The following is a 16,546-nucleotide window of genomic DNA, read 5'->3' as shown; positions in this document are numbered from 1 at the left end:
CTGCGTCTCAGAGTCTCAGTGTCTCTGCGTCTCTGCGTCTCAGAGTCTCAGTGTCTCTGCGTCTCTGCGTCTCAGAGTCTCAGTGTCTCTGCGTCTCTGCGTCTCAGAGTCTCTGCGTCTCAGTGTCTCTGCGTCTCAGAGTGTCTGCGTCTCTGCGTCTCAGAGTCTCTGCGTCTCTGCGTCTCAGAGTCTCAGTGTCTCTGCGTCTCTGCGTCTCAGAGTCACAGTGTCTCTGCGTCTCTGCGTCTCAGAGTCTCAGCGTCTCTGCGTCTCATAGTCTCAGAGTCTCAGAGTCTCAGTGTCTCTGCGTCTCTGCGTCTCAGAGTCTCAGTGTCTCTGCGTCTCTGCGTCTCAGAGTCTCAGTGTCTCTGCGTCTCTGCGTCTCAGAGTCTCTGCGTCTCAGTGTCTCAGAGTCTCAGTGTCTCTGCCTCTCAGAGTCTCTGAGTCTCAGAGTCTCTGCGTCTCAGTGTCTCCGTGTCTCAGAGTCTCTGCGTCTCAGTGTCTCAGGGTCTCAGTGTCTCTGAGTCTCAGAGTCTCTGCGTCTCAGTGTCTCCGTGTCTCCGTGTCTCAGAGTCTCTGCGTCTCAGAGTCTCAGTGTCTCTGAGTCTCAGAGTCTCTGCGTCTCAGTGTCTCCGTGTCTCAGAGTCTCTGCGTCTCAGTGTCTCCGTGTCTCAGAGTCTCTGCGTCTCAGTGTCTCAGAGTCTCAGTGTCTCTGAGTCTCAGAGTCTCTGCGTCTCAGTGTCTCCGTGTCTCAGAGTCTCTGCGTCTCAGAGTCTCAGTGTCTCTGAGTCTCAGAGTCTCTGCGTCTCAGTGTCTCCGTGTCTCAGAGTCTCTGCGTCTCAGTGTCTCAGGGTCTCAGTGTCTCTGAGTCTCAGAGTCTCTGCGTCTCAGTGTCTCCGTGTCTCAGAGTCTCTGCGTCTCAGAGTCTCAGTGTCTCTGAGTCTCAGAGTCTCTGCGTCTCAGTGTCTCCGTGTCTCAGAGTCTCTGCGTCTCAGTGTCTCAGAGTCTCAGTGTCTCTGCGTCTCAGTGTCTCTGCGTCTCAGAGTCTCTGCGTCTCAGAGTCTCAGAGTCTCAGCGTCTCTGCGTCTCTGCGTCTCAGTGTCTCTGGGTCTCAGAGTCTCAGCGTCTCTTCCTCTCTGCGTCTCAGAGTCTCTGCGTCTCAGAGTCTCAGCGTCTCTGCGTCTCTGCGTCTCAGAGTCTCTGCGTCTCAGAGTCTCAGTGTCTCTGCGTCTCAGAGTCTCTGCGTCTCTGAGTCTCAGTGTCTCTGCGTCTCTGCGTCTCAGAGTCTCTGCGTCTCAGTGTCTCAGAGTCTCAGTGTCTCTGCGTCTCAGTGTCTCTGCGTCTCAGTGTCTCTGCGTCTCTGCGTCTCAGAGTCTCAGTGTCTCTGCGTCTCTGCGTCTCAGAGTCTCTGCGTCTCAGTGTCTCTGCGTCTCAGAGTCTCTGCGTCTCAGTGTCTCAGAGTCTCAGTATCTCTGCGTCTCAGAGTCTCTGCGTCTCAGAGTCTCTGCGTCTCAGTGTCTCAGAGTCTCAGTGTCTCTGCGTCTCAGAGTCTCAGTGTCTCTGCGTCTCTGCGTCTCAGAGTCGCAGTGTCTCCGCGTCTCTGCGTCTCAGAGTCTCAGCGTCTCTGCGTCTCTGCGTCTCAGAGTCTCAGTGTCTCTGCGTCTCTGCGTCTCAGAGTCTCAGTGTCTCTGCGTCTCTGCGTCTCAGAGTCTCAGTGTCTCTGCGTCTCTGCGTCTCAGAGTCTCTGCGTCTCAGTGTCTCTGCGTCTCAGAGTGTCTGCGTCTCAGTGTCTCAGAGTCTCAGTGTCTCAGAGTCTCAGTGTCTCTGCGTCTCAGAGTCTCTGCGTCTCAGAGTCTCAGCGTCTCTGCGTCTCTGCGTCTCAGAGTCTCTGCGTCTCTGCGTCTCTGCATCTCAGAGTCTCATTGTCTCTGCGTCTCTGCGTCTCAGAGTCGCAGTGTCTCTGCGTCTCTGCGTCTCAGAGTCTCATCGTCTCTGCGTCTCATAGTCTCAGAGTCTCAGTGTCTCTGCGTCTCTGCGTCTCAGAGTCTCAGTGTCTCTGCGTCTCTGCGTCTCAGAGTCTCAGTGTCTCTGCGTCTCTGCGTCTCAGAGTCTCTGCGTCTCAGTGTCTCAGAGTCTCAGTGTCTCTGCCTCTCAGAGTCTCTGAGTCTCAGAGTCTCTGCGTCTCAGTGTCTCCGTGTCTCAGAGTCTCTGCGTCTCAGTGTCTCAGGGTCTCAGTGTCTCTGAGTCTCAGAGTCTCTGCGTCTCAGTGTCTCCGTGTCTCAGAGTCTCTGCGTCTCAGAGTCTCAGTGTCTCTGAGTCTCAGAGTCTCTGCGTCTCAGTGTCTCCGTGTCTCAGAGTCTCTGCGTCTCAGTGTCTCCGTGTCTCAGAGTCTCTGCGTCTCAGTGTCTCAGAGTCTCAGTGTCTCGGAGTCTCAGAGTCTCTGCGTCTCAGTGTCTCGGAGTCTCAGAGTCTCTGCGTCTCAGTGTCTCCGTGTCTCAGAGTCTCTGCGTCTCAGAGTCTCAGAGTCTCAGTGTCTCTGAATCTCAGAGTCTCTGCGTCTCAGTGTCTCCGTGTCTCAGAGTCTCTGCGTCTCAGTGTCTCAGGGTCTCAGTGTCTCTGAGTCTCAGAGTCTCTGCGTCTCAGTGTCTCCGTGTCTCAGAGTCTCTGCGTCTCAGAGTCTCAGTGTCTCTGAGTCTCAGAGTCTCTGCGTCTCAGTGTCTCCGTGTCTCAGAGTCTCTGCGTCTCAGTGTCTCAGAGTCTCAGTGTCTCTGCGTCTCAGTGTCTCTGCGTCTCAGAGTCTCTGCGTCTCAGAGTCTCAGAGTCTCAGCGTCTCTGCGTCTCTGCGTCTCAGTGTCTCTGGGTCTCAGAGTCTCAGCGTCTCTTCATCTCTGCGTCTCAGAGTCTCTGCGTCTCAGAGTCTCTGCGTCTCTGCGTCTCTGCGTCTCAGAGTCTCTGCGTCTCAGAGTCTCAGTGTCTCTGCGTCTCAGAGTCTCTGCGTCTCAGTGTCTCCGTGTCTCAGAGTCTCTGCGTCTCAGTGTCTCAGAGTCTCAGTGTCTCTGCGTCTCAGAGTCTCTGCATCTCAGAGTCTCTGCGTCTCAGTGTCTCAGAGTCTCAGTGTCTCTGCGTCTCAGAGTCTCAGTGTCTCTGCGTCTCTGCGTCTCTGCGTCTCAGAGTCTCAGTGTCTCTGCGTCTCTGCGTCTCAGAGTCTCAGTGTCTCTGCTTCTCTGCGTCTCAGAGTCTCAGTGTCTCTGCGTCTCTGCGTCTCAGAGTCTCAGTGTCTCTGCGTCTCTGCGTCTCAGAGTCTCTGCGTCTCAGTGTCTCTGCGTCTCAGAGTGTCTGCGTCTCAGTGTCTCAGAGTCTCAGTGTCTCTGCGTCTCAGAGTCTCTGCGTCTCAGAGTCTCAGCGTCTCTGCGTCTCTGCGTCTCAGGGTCTCTGGGTCTCAGTGTCTCAGCGTCTCTTCGTCTCTTCGTCTCTGCGTCTCTTCGTCTCTGCGTCTCAGAGTCTCAGCGTCTCTGCGTCTCTGCGTCTCAGTGTCTCTGCGTCTCAGAGTCTCAACGTCTCAGAGTCTCTGCGTCTCAGCGTCTCTGCGTCTCAGAGTCTCAGTGTCTCTGCGTCTCAGAGTCTCAGTGTCTCTGCGTCTCAGAGTCTCTGCGTCTCAGTGTCTCCGTGTCTCAGAGTCTCTGCGTCTCAGTGTCTCAGAGTCTCAGTGTCTCTGAGTCTCAGAGTCTCTGCGTCTCAGTGTCTCCGTGTCTCAGAGTCTCTGCGTCTCAGAGTCTCATTGTCTCTGAGTCTCAGAGTCTCTGCGTCTCAGTGTCTCCGTGTCTCAGAGTCTCTGCGTCTCAGTGTCTCCGTGTCTCAGAGTCTCTGCGTCTCAGTGTCTCAGAGTCTCAGTGTCTCTGAGTCTCAGAGTCTCTGCGTCTCAGAGTCTCAGCGTCTCTGCGTCTCAGGGTCTCTGGGTCTCAGAGTCTCAGCGTCTCTTCGTCTCTTCGTCTCTGCGTCTCTTCGTCTCTGCGTCTCAGAGTCTCAGCGTCTCTGCGTCTCTCCGTCTCAGTGTCTCGGCGTCTCAGAGTCTCAACGTCTCAGAGTCTCCGCGTCTCAGCGTCTCTGCGTCTCAGAGTCTCAGTGTCTCTGCGTCTCAGAGTCTCAGTGTCTCTGCGTCTCAGAGTCTCTGCGTCTCAGTGTCTCCGTGTCTCAGAGTCTCTGCGTCTCAGTGTCTCAGAGTCTCAGTGTCTCTGAGTCTCAGAGTCTCTGCGTCTCAGTGTCTCCGTGTCTCAGAGTCTCTGCGTCTCAGAGTCTCAGTGTCTCTGAGTCTCAGAGTCTCTGCGTCTCAGTGTCTCCGTGTCTCAGAGTCTCTGCGTCTCAGTGTCTCAGAGTCTCAGTGTCTCTGAGTCTCAGAGTCTCTGCGTCTCAGAGTCTCAGTGTCTCTGCGTCTCAGTGTCTCCGTGTCTCAGAGTCTCTGCGTCTCAGAGTCTCAGAGTCTCTGCGTCTCAGAGTCTCTGCGTCTCAGAGTCTCAGCGTCTCTGCGTCTCAGAGTCTCAGAGTCTCTGCGTCTCAGCGTCTCTGCGTCTCAGAGTCTCAGAGTCTCTGCGTCTCAGTGTCTCAGAGTCTCTGCGTCTCAGTTTCTCTGCGTCTCTGCGTCTCAGAGTCTCAGTGTCTCTGCGTCTCTGCGTCTCAGAGTCTATGCGTCTCAGTGTCTCAGAGTCTCAGTGTCTCTGCGTCTCAGAGTCTCTGCGTCTCAGTGTCTCAGAGTCTCAGTGTCTCTGCGTCTCTGCGTCTCAGAGTCTCTGCGTCTCAGTGTCTCTGCGTCTCAGTGTCTCAGAGTCTCAGTGTCTCTGCGTCTCAGTGTCACAGAGTCTCAGTGTCTCTGCGTCTCAGAGTCTCTGCGTCTCAGAGTCTCTGCGTCTCAGTGACTCAGAGTCTCAGTGATTCTGCGTCTCAGCGTCTCTGCGTCTCTGCGTCTCAGTGTCTCTGCGTCTCAGAGTCTCAGCGACTCTTCGTCTCTGCGTCGCAGAGTCTCTGCGTCTCAGAGTCTCAGCGTCTCTGCGTCTCTGCGTCTCAGTGTCTCTGCGTCTCAGAGTCTCAGCGTCTCTTCGTCTCTGCGTCTCAGAGTCTCTGCGTCTCAGAGTCTCTGCGTCTCAGAGTCTCAGTGTCTCTGCGTCTCTGCGTCTCTGCGTCTCAGAGTCTCAGAGTCTCTGCGTCTCAGAGTCTCAGTGTCTCTGCGTCTCTGCGTCTCTGCGTCTCAGTGTCTCTGCGTCTCAGTGTCTCAGTGTCTCAGAATCTCAGTGTCTCTGAGTCTCAGTTTCTCTGCGTCTCAGAGTCTCTGCGTCTCAGAGTCTCAGAATCTCTGCGTCTCAGAGTCTCTGCGTCTCAGAGTCTCAGTGTCTCTTCGTCTCTGAGTCTCAGTTTCTCTGCGTCTCAGAGTCTATGTGTCTCTGCGTCTCTGTGTCTCTGCGTCTCAGTGTGTCTGCGTCTCAGTGTGTCTGCGTCTCAGTGTGTCTGCGTCTTAGTGTGTCTGCGTCTCTGTGTCTCTGCGTCTCAGAGTCTCTGCGTCTCAGAGTCTCAGTGTCTCTGCGTCTCTGCGTCTCTGCGTCTCAGAGTCTCAGAGTCTCTGCGTCTCAGAGTCTCAGTGTCTCTGCGTCTCTGCGTCTCAGAGTCTCAGTGTCTCAGCGTCTCTGCGTCTCAGAGACTCTGCGTCTCAGTGTCTCAGTGTCTCTGCGTCTCTGCGTCTCAGAGACTCTGCGTCTCAGAGTCTCAGTGTCTCTGCGTCTCTGCGTCTCAGAGTCTCAGTGTCTCTGCGTCTCTGCGTCTCAGAGTCTCTGCGTCTCAGTGTCTCTGCGTCTCTGCGTCTCAGAGTCTCAGTGTCTCTGCGTCTCTGCGTCTCTGCGTCTCAGAGTCTCTGCGTCTCAGTGTCTCAGTGTCTCTGAGTCTCAGTGTCTCTGCGTCTCTGTGTCTCAGTGTCTCAGTGTCTCAGAGTCTCAGTGTCTCTGCGTCTCAGAGTCTCAGTGTCTCTGAGTCTCAGTGTCTCTGCGTCTCAGAGTCTCTGCGTCTCAGAGTCTCAGAGTCTCTGCGTCTCAGAGTCTCTGCGTTTCAGAGTCTCAGCGTCTCTGCGTCTCAGAGTCTCAGTGTCTCTGCGTCTCAGAGTCTCTGCGTCTCAGAGTCTCTGCGTCTCAGAGTCTCTGCGTCTCTGCGTCTCAGCGTCTCTGCGTCTCAGAGTCTCTGCGTCTCAGAGTCTCTGTGTGTCAGAGTCTCAGCGTCTCTGCGTCTCTGCGTGTCAGAGTCTCAGAGTCTCAGTGTCTCTGCGTCTCTGCGTCTCAGAGTCTCAGTGTCTCTGCGTCTCTGCGTCTCAGAGTCTCAGTGTCTCTGCGACTCTGCGTCTCAGAGTCTCAGCGTCTCTGCGTCTCAGAGTCTCAGAGACTCAGTGTCTCTGCGTCTCTGCGTCTCAGTGTCTCTGTGTCTCAGAGTCTCAGAGTCTCAGTGTCTCTGCGTCTCTGCGTCTCAGAGTCTCTGCGTCTCAGAGTCTCAGTGTCTCTGCGTCTCTGCGTCTCAGAGTCTCTGCGTCTCAGTGTCTCAGAGTCTCAGTGTCTCTGCGTCTCAGTGTCTCTGCGTCTCTGCGTCTCAGAGTCTCAGTATCTCCGCGTCTCAGTGTCTCAGAGTCTCAATGTCTCTGCGTCTCAGAGTCTCTGCGTCTCAGTGTCTCAGAGTCTCAATGTCTCTGCGTCTCAGAGTCTCTGCGTCTCAGAGTCTCAGCGTCTCTGCGTCTCTGCGTCTCAGAGTCTCAGAGTCTCAGTGTCTCTGCGTCTCTGCGTCTCAGAGTCTCAGTGTCTCTGTGTCTCTGCGTCTCAGGGTCGCAGTGTCTCTGCGTCTCTGCGTCTCAGAGTCTCAACGTCTCTGCGTCTCTGCGTCTCTGCGTCTCAGAGTCTCATCGTCTCTGCGTCTCTTCGTCTCTGCGTCTCAGAGTCTCAGCGTCTCTGCGTCTCTGCGTCTCAGTGTCTCTGCGTCTCAGAGACTCAATGTCTCTGCGTCTCTACGTCTCAGTGTCTCTGCGTCTCAGAGTCTCTGCGTCTCAGTGTCTCTGCGTCTCTGCGTCTCAGAGTCTCAGTGTCTCTGCGTCTCTGCGTCTCAGAGTCTCTGCGTCTCAGTGTCTCAGAGTCTCAGTGTCTCTGCGTCTCAATGTCTCAGAGTCTCTGCGTCTCAGAGTCTCAGTGTCTCTGCGTCTCTGCGTCTCAGAGTCTCTGCGTCTCAGTGTCTCTGCGTCTCAGAGTCTCAGCGTCTCTGCGTCTCTGCGTCTCAGAGTCTCTGCGTCTCAGTGTCTCTGCGTCTCAGAGTCTCTGCGTCTCAGAGTCTCAGCGTCTCTGCGTCTCTGCGTCTCAGAGTCGCAGTGTCTCTGCGTCCTGCGTCTCAGAGTCTCAGCGTCTCTCCGTCTCTGCGTCTCAGAGTCTCAGAGTCTCAGTGTCTCTGCGTCTCTGCGTCTCAGAGTCTCAGTGTCTCAGAGTCTCAGTGACTCTGAGTCTCAGTGTCTCTGCGTCTCAGAGTCTCTGCGTCTCAGAGTCTCAGAGTCTCTGCGTCTCAGAGTCTCTGCGTTTCAGAGTCACAGCGTCTCTGCGTCTCAGAGTCTCAGTGTCTCTGCGTCTCAGAGTCTCTGCGTCTCTGCGTCTCAGCGTCTCTGCGTCTCAGAGTCTCTGCGTCTCAGAGTCTCTGCGTCTCAGAGTCTCAGAGTCTCAGTGTCTCTGCGTCTCAGCGTCTCTGCGTCTCAGTGTCTCAGAGTCTCAGTGTCTCTGCGTCTCAGTGTCTCTGCGTCTCTGCGTCTCAGTGTCTCTGCGTCTCTGCGTCTCAGATTCTCTGCGTCTCAGTGTCTCTGCGTCTCAGAGTCTCTGCGTCTCAGTGTCTCAGAGTCTCAGTGTCTCTGCGTCTCAGAGTCTCTGCGTCTCAGAGTCTCTGCGTCTCAGTGTCTCAGAATCTCAGTGTCTCTGCATCTCAGAGTCTCTGCGCCTCAGAGACTCAATGTCTCTGCGTCTCTACGTCTCAGAGTCTCTGCGTCTCAGTGTCTCTGCGTCTCAGAGTCTCTGCGTCTCAGTGTCTCTGCGTCTCTGCGTCTCAGAGTCTCAGTGTATCTGCGTCTCTGCGTCTCAGAGTCTCTGCGTCTCAGTGTCTCAGAGTCTCAGTGTCTCTGCGTCTCAGTGTCTCAGAGTCTCTGCGTCTCAGAGTCTCAGAGTCTCTGCGTCTCAGTGTCTCTGCGTCTCAGAGTCTCAGTGTCTCTGCGTCTCTGCGTCTCAGAGTCTCTGCGTCTCAGTGTCTCTGCGTCTCAGAGTCTCAGTGTCTCTGCGTCTCAGAGTCTCTGCGTCTCAGAGTCTCTGCGTCTCTGCGTCTCTGCGTCTCAGTGTCTCTGCGTCTCTGCGTCTCAGAGTCTCAGTGTCTCTGAGTCTCAGTTTCTCTGCGTCTCAGAGTCTCTGCGTCTCAGTGTCTCTGCGTCTCAGTGTCTCTGCGTCTCTGCGTCTCAGAGTCTCAGTGTATCTGCGTCTCTGCGTCTCAGAGTCTCTGCGTCTCAGTGTCTCAGAGTCTCAGTGTCTCTGCGTCTCAGTGTCTCAGAGTCTCTGCGTCTCAGAGTCTCAGAGTCTCTGCGTCTCAGTGTCTCTGCGTCTCAGAGTCTCAGTGTCTCTGCGTCTCTGCGTCTCAGAGTCTCTGCGTCTCAGTGTCTCTGCGTCTCAGAGTCTCAGTGTCTCTGCGTCTCAGAGTCTCTGCGTCTCAGAGTCTCTGCGTCTCTGCGTCTCTGCGTCTCAGTGTCTCTGCGTCTCTGCGTCTCAGAGTCTCAGTGTCTCTGAGTCTCAGTTTCTCTGCGTCTCAGAGTCTCTGCGTCTCAGTGTCTCTGCGTCTCAGAGTCTCTGCGTCTCAGTGTCTCTGCGTCTCAGTGTGTCTGCGTCTCAGTGTGTCTGCGTCTCAGTGTCTCTGCGTCTCAGTGTGTCTGCGTCTCAGTGTGTCTGCGTCTCAGTGTGTCTGCGTCTTAGTGTGTCTGCGTCTCTGTGTCTCTGCGTCTCTGTGTCTCTGCGTCTCAGTGTCTCTGCGTCACAGTGTCTCTGCGTCTCAGAGTCTCAGTGTCTCTGCGTCTCTGCGTCTCAGAGTCTCAGAGTCTCTGCGTCTCAGTGTCTCTGCGTCTCAGTGTCTCAGTGTCTCTGCGTCTCTGCGTCTCAGAGACTCTGCGTCTCAGAGTCTCAGAGTCTCTGCGTCTCAGTGTCTCTGCGTCTCAGTGTCTCAGTGTCTCTGCGTCTCTGCGTCTCAGAGTCTCTGCGTCTCAGTGTCTCTGCGTCTCAGTGTCTCAGTGTCTCTGCGTCTCTGCGTCTCAGAGTCTCAGTGTCTCTGCGTCTCTGCGTCTCAGAGTCTCTGCGTCTCAGTGTCTCAGTGTCTCTGCGTCTCTGTGTCTCAGAGTCTCTGCGTCTCTGCGTCTCTGCGTCTCAGAGTCTCTGCGTCTCAGTGTCTCAGTGTCTCAGTGTCTCTGAGTCTCAGTGTCTCTGCGTCTCAGTGTCTCAGTGTCTGAGTCTCAGTGTCTCTGAGTCTCAGTGTCTCTGCGTCTCAGAGTCTCTGCGTCTCAGAGTCTCAGAGTCTCTGCGTCTCAGAGTCTCTGCGTTTCAGAGACTCAGTGTCTCTGCGTCTCAGAGTCTCTGCGTCTCTGCGTCTCAGCGTCTCTGCGTCTCAGAGTCTCTGCGTCTCAGAGTCTCTGCGTCTCAGAGTCTCAGAGTCTCAGTGTCTCTGCGTCTCAGCGTCTCTGCGTCTCAGAGTCTCAGTGTCTCTGCGTCTCAGAGTCTCTGCGTCTCAGAGTCTCAGTGTCTCTGCGTCTCTGCGTCTCTGCGTCTCAGAGTCTCTGCGTCTCAGTGTCTCAGAGTCTCAGTGTCTCTGCGTCTCAGTGTCTCTGCGTCTCAGTGTCTCAGAGTCTCAGTGTCTCTGCGTCTCAGAGTCTCTGCGTCTCTGCGTCTCAGAGTCTCAGCGTCTCTTCGTCTCTGCGTCTCAGAGTCTCTGCGTCTCAGAGTCTCAGCGTCTCTGCGTCTCTGCGTCACAGTGTCTCTGCGTCTCAGAGTCTCAGCGTTTCAGAGTCTCTGCGTCTCAGAGTCTCTGCGTCTCTGCGTCTCAGAGTCTCTGCGTCTCAGTGTCTCAGTGTCTCTGCGTCTCAGAGACTCTGCGTCTCAGTGTCTCCGTGTCTCAGAGTCTCTGCGTCTCAGTGTCTCAGAGTCTCAGTATCTCTGCGTCTCAGAGTCTCTGCGTCTCAGAGTCTCTGCGTCTCAGTGTCTCAGAGTCTCAGTGTCTCTGCGTCTCAGAGTCTCAGTGTCTCTGCGTCTCTGCGTCTCAGAGTCGCAGTGTCTCCGCGTCTCTGCGTCTCAGAGTCTCAGCGTCTCTGCGTCTCTGCGTCTCAGAGTCTCAGTGTCTCTGCGTCTCTGCGTCTCAGAGTCTCAGTGTCTCTGCGTCTCTGCGTCTCAGAGTCTCTGCGTCTCAGTGTCTCTGCGTCTCAGAGTGTCTGCGTCTCAGTGTCTCAGAGTCTCAGTGTCTCAGAGTCTCAGTGTCTCTGCGTCTCAGAGTCTCTGCGTCTCAGAGTCTCAGTGTCTCTGCGTCTCTGCGTCTCAGAGTCTCAGTGTCTCTGCGTCTCTGCGTCTCAGAGTCTCAGTGTCTCTGCGTCTCTGCGTCTCAGAGTCTCTGCGTCTCAGTGTCTCAGAGTCTCAGTGTCTCTGCCTCTCAGAGTCTCTGAGTCTCAGAGTCTCTGCGTCTCAGTGTCTCCGTGTCTCAGAGTCTCTGCGTCTCAGTGTCTCAGGGTCTCAGTGTCTCTGAGTCTCAGAGTCTCTGCGTCTCAGTGTCTCCGTGTCTCAGAGTCTCTGCGTCTCAGAGTCTCAGTGTCTCTGAGTCTCAGAGTCTCTGCGTCTCAGTGTCTCCGTGTCTCAGAGTCTCTGCGTCTCAGTGTCTCCGTGTCTCAGAGTCTCTGCGTCTCAGTGTCTCAGAGTCTCAGTGTCTCTGAGTCTCAGAGTCTCCGCGTCTCAGTGTCTCCGTGTCTCAGAGTCTCTGCGTCTCAGTGTCTCAGAGTCTCAGTGTCTCTGAGTCTCAGAGTCTCTGCGTCTCAGTGTCTCCGTGTCTCAGAGTCTCTGCGTCTCAGTGTCTCAGGGTCTCAGTGTCTCTGAGTCTCAGAGTCTCTGCGTCTCAGTGTCTCCGTGTCTCAGAGTCTCTGCGTCTCAGAGTCTCAGTGTCTCTGAGTCTCAGAGTCTCTGCGTCTCAGTGTCTCCGTGTCTCAGCGTCTCTGCGTCTCTGCGTCTCAGTGTCTCTGGGTCTCAGAGTCTCAGCGTCTCAGAGTCTCTGCGTCTCAGAGTCTCTGCTTCTCAGCGTCTCAGCGTCTCTGCGTGTCTGCGTCTCAGAGTCTCTGCGTCTCAGAGTCTCAGTGTCTCTGCGTCTCAGAGTCTCTGCGTCTCAGTGTCTCCGTGTCTCAGAGTCTCTGCGTCTCAGTGTCTCAGAGTCTCAGTGTCTCTGCGTCTCAGAGTCTCTGCGTCTCAGAGTCTCTGCGTCTCAGTGTCTCAGAGTCTCAGTGTCTCTGCGTCTCAGAGTCTCAGTGTCTCTGCGTCTCTGCGTCTCTGCGTCTCAGAGTCTCAGTGTCTCTGCGTCTCTGCGTCTCAGAGTCTCAGTGTCTCTGCGTCTCTGCGTCTCAGAGTCTCAGTGTCTCTGCGTCTCTGCGTCTCAGAGTCTCAGTGTCTCTGCGTCTCTGCGTCTCTGCGTCTCTGCGTCTCAGAGTCTCTGCGTCTCAGAGTCTCTGCGTCTCAGTGTCTGAGAGTCTCAGTGTCTCTGCGTCTCAGCGTCTCTGCGTCTCTGCGTCTCAGTGTCTCTGCGTCTCAGAGTCTCAGCGACTCTTCGTCTCTGCGTCGCAGAGTCTCTGCGTCTCAGAGTCTCAGCGTCTCTGCGTCTCTGCGTCTCAGTGTCTCTGCGTCTCAGAGTCTCAGCGTCTCTTCGTCTCTGCGTCTCAGAGTCTCTGCGTCTCAGAGTCTCTGCGTCTCAGAGTCTCAGTGTCTCTGCGTCTCTGCGTCTCTGCGTCTCAGAGTCTCAGTGTCTCTGCGTCTCTGCGTCTCAGTGTCTCTGCGTCTCAGAGTCTCAGTGTCTCAGTGTCTCAGAGTCTCAGTGTCTCTGAGTCTCAGTTTCTCTGCGTCTCAGAGTCTCTGCGTCTCAGAGTCTCAGAATCTCTGCGTCTCAGAGTCTCTGCGTCTCAGAGTCTCAGTGTCTCTTCGTCTCTGAGTCTCAGTTTCTCTGCGTCTCAGAGTCTATGTGTCTCTGCGTCTCTGTGTCTCTGCGTCTCAGTGTGTCTGCGTCTCAGTGTGTCTGCGTCTCAGTGTGTCTGCGTCTTAGTGTGTCTGCGTCTCTGTGTGTCTGCGTCTTAGTGTGTCTGCGTCTCAGTGTCTCTGCGTCTCAGAGTCTCTGCGTCTCAGAGTCTCAGTGTCTCTGCGTCTCTGCGTCTCAGAGTCTCAGTGTCTCAGCGTCTCTGCGTCTCAGAGACTCTGCGTCTCAGTGTCTCAGTGTCTCTGCGTCTCTGCGTCTCAGAGACTCTGCGTCTCAGAGTCTCAGTGTCTCTGCGTCTCTGCGTCTCAGAGTCTCAGTGTCTCTGCGTCTCTGCGTCTCAGAGTCTCTGCGTCTCAGTGTCTCAGTGTCTCTGCGTCTCTGCGTCTCAGAGTCTCAGTGTCTCTGCGTCTCTGCGTCTCTGCGTCTCAGAGTCTCTGCGTCTCAGTGTCTCAGTGTCTCTGAGTCTCAGTGTCTCTGCGTCTCTGCGTCTCTGCGTCTCAGAGTCTCAGAGTCTCTGCGTCTCAGAGTCTCAGTGTCTCTGCGTCTCTGCGTCTCAGAGTCTCAGTGTCTCAGCGTCTCTGCGTCTCAGAGACTCTGCGTCTCAGTGTCTCAGTGTCTCTGCGTCTCTGCGTCTCAGAGACTCTGCGTCTCAGAGTCTCAGTGTCTCTGCGTCTCTGCGTCTCAGAGTCTCAGTGTCTCTGCGTCTCTGCGTCTCAGAGTCTCTGCGTCTCAGTGTCTCAGTGTCTCAGTGTCTCTGCGTCTCTGCGTCTCAGAGTCTCAGTGTCTCTGCGTCTCTGCGTCTCTGCGTCTCAGAGTCTCTGCGTCTCAGTGTCTCAGTGTCTCTGAGTCTCAGTGTCTCTGCGTCTCTGTGTCTCAGTGTCTCAGTGTCTCAGAGTCTCAGTGTCTCTGCGTCTCAGAGTCTCAGTGTCTCTGAGTCTCAGTGTCTCTGCGTCTCAGAGTCTCTGCGTCTCAGAGTCTCAGAGTCTCTGCGTCTCAGAGTCTCTGCGTTTCAGAGTCTCAGCGTCTCTGCGTCTCAGAGTCTCAGTGTCTCTGCGTCTCAGAGTCTCTGCGTCTCAGAGTCGCTGCGTCTCAGAGTCTCTGCGTCTCTGCGTCTCAGCGTCTCTGCGTCTCAGAGTCTCTGCGTCTCAGAGTCTCTGTGTGTCAGAGTCTCAGCGTCTCTGCGTCTCTGCGTGTCAGAGTCTCAGAGTCTCAGTGTCTCTGCGTCTCTGCGTCTCAGAGTCTCAGTGTCTCTGCGTCTCTGCGTCTCAGAGTCTCAGTGTCTCTGCGACTCTGCGTCTCAGAGTCTCAGCGTCTCTGCGTCTCAGTGTCTCAGAGACTCAGTGTCTCTGCGTCTCTGCGTCTCAGAGTCTCAGTGTCTCTGTGTCTCAGAGTCTCAGAGTCTCAGTGTCTCTGCGTCTCTGCGTCTCAGAGTCTCTGCGTCTCAGAGTCTCAGTGTCTCTGCGTCTCTGCGTCTCAGAGTCTCTGCGTCTCAGTGTCTCAGAGTCTCAGTGTCTCTGCGTCTCAGTGTCTCTGCGTCTCTGCGTCTCAGAGTCTCAGTATCTCCGCGTCTCAGAGTCTCTGCGTCTCAGTGTCTCTGCGTCTCAGAGTCTCTGCGTCTCAGTGTCTCAGAGTCTCAGTGTCTCAGAGTCTCAGTGTCTCTGCGTCTCAGAGTCTCTGCGTCTCAGAGTCTCAGCGTCTCTGCGTCTCTGCGTCTCAGAGTCTCTGCGTCTCTGCGTCTCAGAGTCTCAGTGTCTCTGCGTCTCTGCGTCTCAGAGTCTCAGTGTCTCTGTGTCTCTGCGTCTCAGGGTCGCAGTGTCTCTGCGTCTCTGCGTCTCTGAGTCTCAACGTCTCTGCGTCTCTGCGTCTCAGAGTCTCATCGTCTCTGCGTCTCTTCGTCTCTGCGTCTCAGAGTCTCAGCGTCTCTGCGTCTCTGCGTCTCAGAGTCTCTGCGTCTCAGAGACTCAATGTCTCTGCGTCTCTGCGTCTCTGCGTCTCAGAGTCTCAGTGTCTCTGCGTCTCTGCGTCTCAGAGTCTCTGCGTCTCAGTGTCTCTGCGTCTCAGAGTCTCAGCGTCTCTGCGTCTCTGCGTCTCAGAGTCTCTGCGTCTCAGTGTCTCTGCGTCTCAGAGTCTCTGCGTCTCCGAGTCTCAGCGTCTCTGCGTCTCTGCGTCTCAGAGTCGCAGTGTCTCTGCGTCCTGCGTCTCAGAGTCTCAGCGTCTCTCCGTCTCTGCGTCTCAGAGTCTCAGAGTCTCAGTGTCTCTGCGTCTCTGCGTCTCAGAGTCTCAGTGTCTCAGAGTCTCAGTGACTCTGAGTCTCAGTGTCTCTGCGTCTCAGAGTCTCTGCGTCTCAGAGTCTCAGAGTCTCTGCGTCTCAGAGTCTCTGCGTTTCAGAGTCACAGCGTCTCTGCGTCTCAGAGTCTCAGTGTCTCTGCGTCTCAGAGTCTCTGCGTCTCTGCGTCTCAGCGTCTCTGCGTCTCAGAGTCTCTGCGTCTCAGAGTCTCTGCGTCTCAGAGTCTCAGAGTCTCAGTGTCTCTGCGTCTCAGCGTCTCTGCGTCTCAGTGTCTCAGAGTCTCAGTGTCTCTGCGTCTCAGTGTCTCTGCGTCTCTGCGTCTCAGTGTCTCTGCGTCTCTGCGTCTCAGATTCTCTGCGTCTCAGTGTCTCTGCGTCTCAGAGTCTCTGCGTCTCAGTGTCTCAGAGTCTCAGTGTCTCTGCGTCTCAGAGTCTCTGCGTCTCAGAGTCTCTGCGTCTCAGTGTCTCAGAATCTCAGTCTCTCTGCATCTCAGAGTCTCTGCGTCTCAGAGACTCAATGTCTCTGCGTCTCTACGTCTCAGAGTCTCTGCGTCTCAGTGTCTCTGCGTCTCAGAGTCTCTGCGTCTCAGTGTCTCTGCGTCTCTGCGTCTCAGAGTCTCAGTGTATCTGCGTCTCTGCGTCTCAGAGTCTCTGCGTCTCAGTGTCTCAGAGTCTCAGTGTCTCTGCGTCTCAGTGTCTCAGAGTCTCTGCGTCTCAGAGTCTCAGTGTCTCTGCGTCTCTGCGTCTCAGAGTCTCTGCGTCTCAGTGTCTCTGCGTCTCAGAGTCTCAGTGTCTCTGCGTCTCAGAGTCTCTGCGTCTCAGAGTCTCTGCGTCTCTGCGTCTCTGCGTCTCAGTGTCTCTGCGTCTCTGCGTCTCAGAGTCTCAGTGTCTCTGAGTCTCAGTTTCTCTGCGTCTCAGAGTCTCTGCGTCTCAGTGTCTCTGCGTCTCAGAGTCTCTGCGTCTCAGTGTCTCTGCGTCTCAGTGTGTCTGCGTCTCAGTGTCTCTGCGTCTCAGTGTGTCTGCGTCTCAGTGTGTCTGCGTCTCAGTGTGTCTGCGTCTTTGTGTGTCTGCGTCTCTGTGTCTCTGCGTCTCTGTGTCTCTGCGTCTCAGTGTCTCTGCGTCACAGTGTCTCTGCGTCTCAGAGTCTCAGTGTCTCTGCGTCTCTGCGTCTCAGAGTCTCAGAGTCTCAGCGTCTCTGCGTCTCAGTGTCTCTGCGTCTCAGTGTCTCAGTGTCTCTGCGTCTCTGCGTCTCAGAGTCTCTGCGTCTCAGAGTCTCAGTGTCTCTGCGTCTCTGCGTCTCAGAGTCTCAGTGTCTCTGCGTCCCTGCGTCTCAGAGTCTCTGCGTCTCAGTGTCTCAGTGTCTCTGCGTCTCTGTGTCTCAGAGTCTCTGCGTCTCTGCGTCTCTGCGTCTCAGAGTCTCTGCGTCTCAGTGTCTCAGTGTCTCAGTGTCTCTGAGTCTCAGTGTCTCTGCGTCTCAGTGTCTCAGTGTCTGCGTCTCAGTGTCTCTTAGTCTCAGTGTCTCTGCGTCTCAGAGTCTCTGCGTCTCAGAGTCTCAGAGTCTCTGCGTCTCAGAGTCTCTGCGTTTCAGAGACTCAGTGTCTCTGCGTCTCAGAGTCTCTGCGTCTCTGCGTCTCAGCGTCTCTGCGTCTCAGAGTCTCTGCGTCTCAGAGTCTCTGCGTCTCAGAGTCTCAGAGTCTCAGTGTCTCTGCGTCTCAGCGTCTCTGCGTCTCAGAGTCTCAGTGTCTCTGCGTCTCAGAGTCTCTGCGTCTCAGAGTCTCAGTGTCTCTGCGTCTCTGCGTCTCTGCGTCTCAGAGTCTCTGCGTCTCAGTGTCTCAGAGTCTCAGTGTCTCTGCGTCTCAGTGTCTCTGCGTCTCAGTGTCTCAGAGTCTCAGTGTCTCTGCGTCTCAGAGTCTCTGCGTCTCTGCGTCTCAGAGTCTCAGCGTCTCTGCGTCTCTGCGTCTCAGTGTCT

This window comes from Carcharhinus amblyrhynchos, unplaced genomic scaffold (genome assembly GCF_965287045.1).
Source record: "Carcharhinus amblyrhynchos unplaced genomic scaffold, sCarAmb.v2.hapA scaffold_516, whole genome shotgun sequence".
NCBI classification, from domain to species: domain Eukaryota; kingdom Metazoa; phylum Chordata; class Chondrichthyes; order Carcharhiniformes; family Carcharhinidae; genus Carcharhinus; species Carcharhinus amblyrhynchos.
This window is presented reverse-complemented; position numbering follows the sequence as displayed.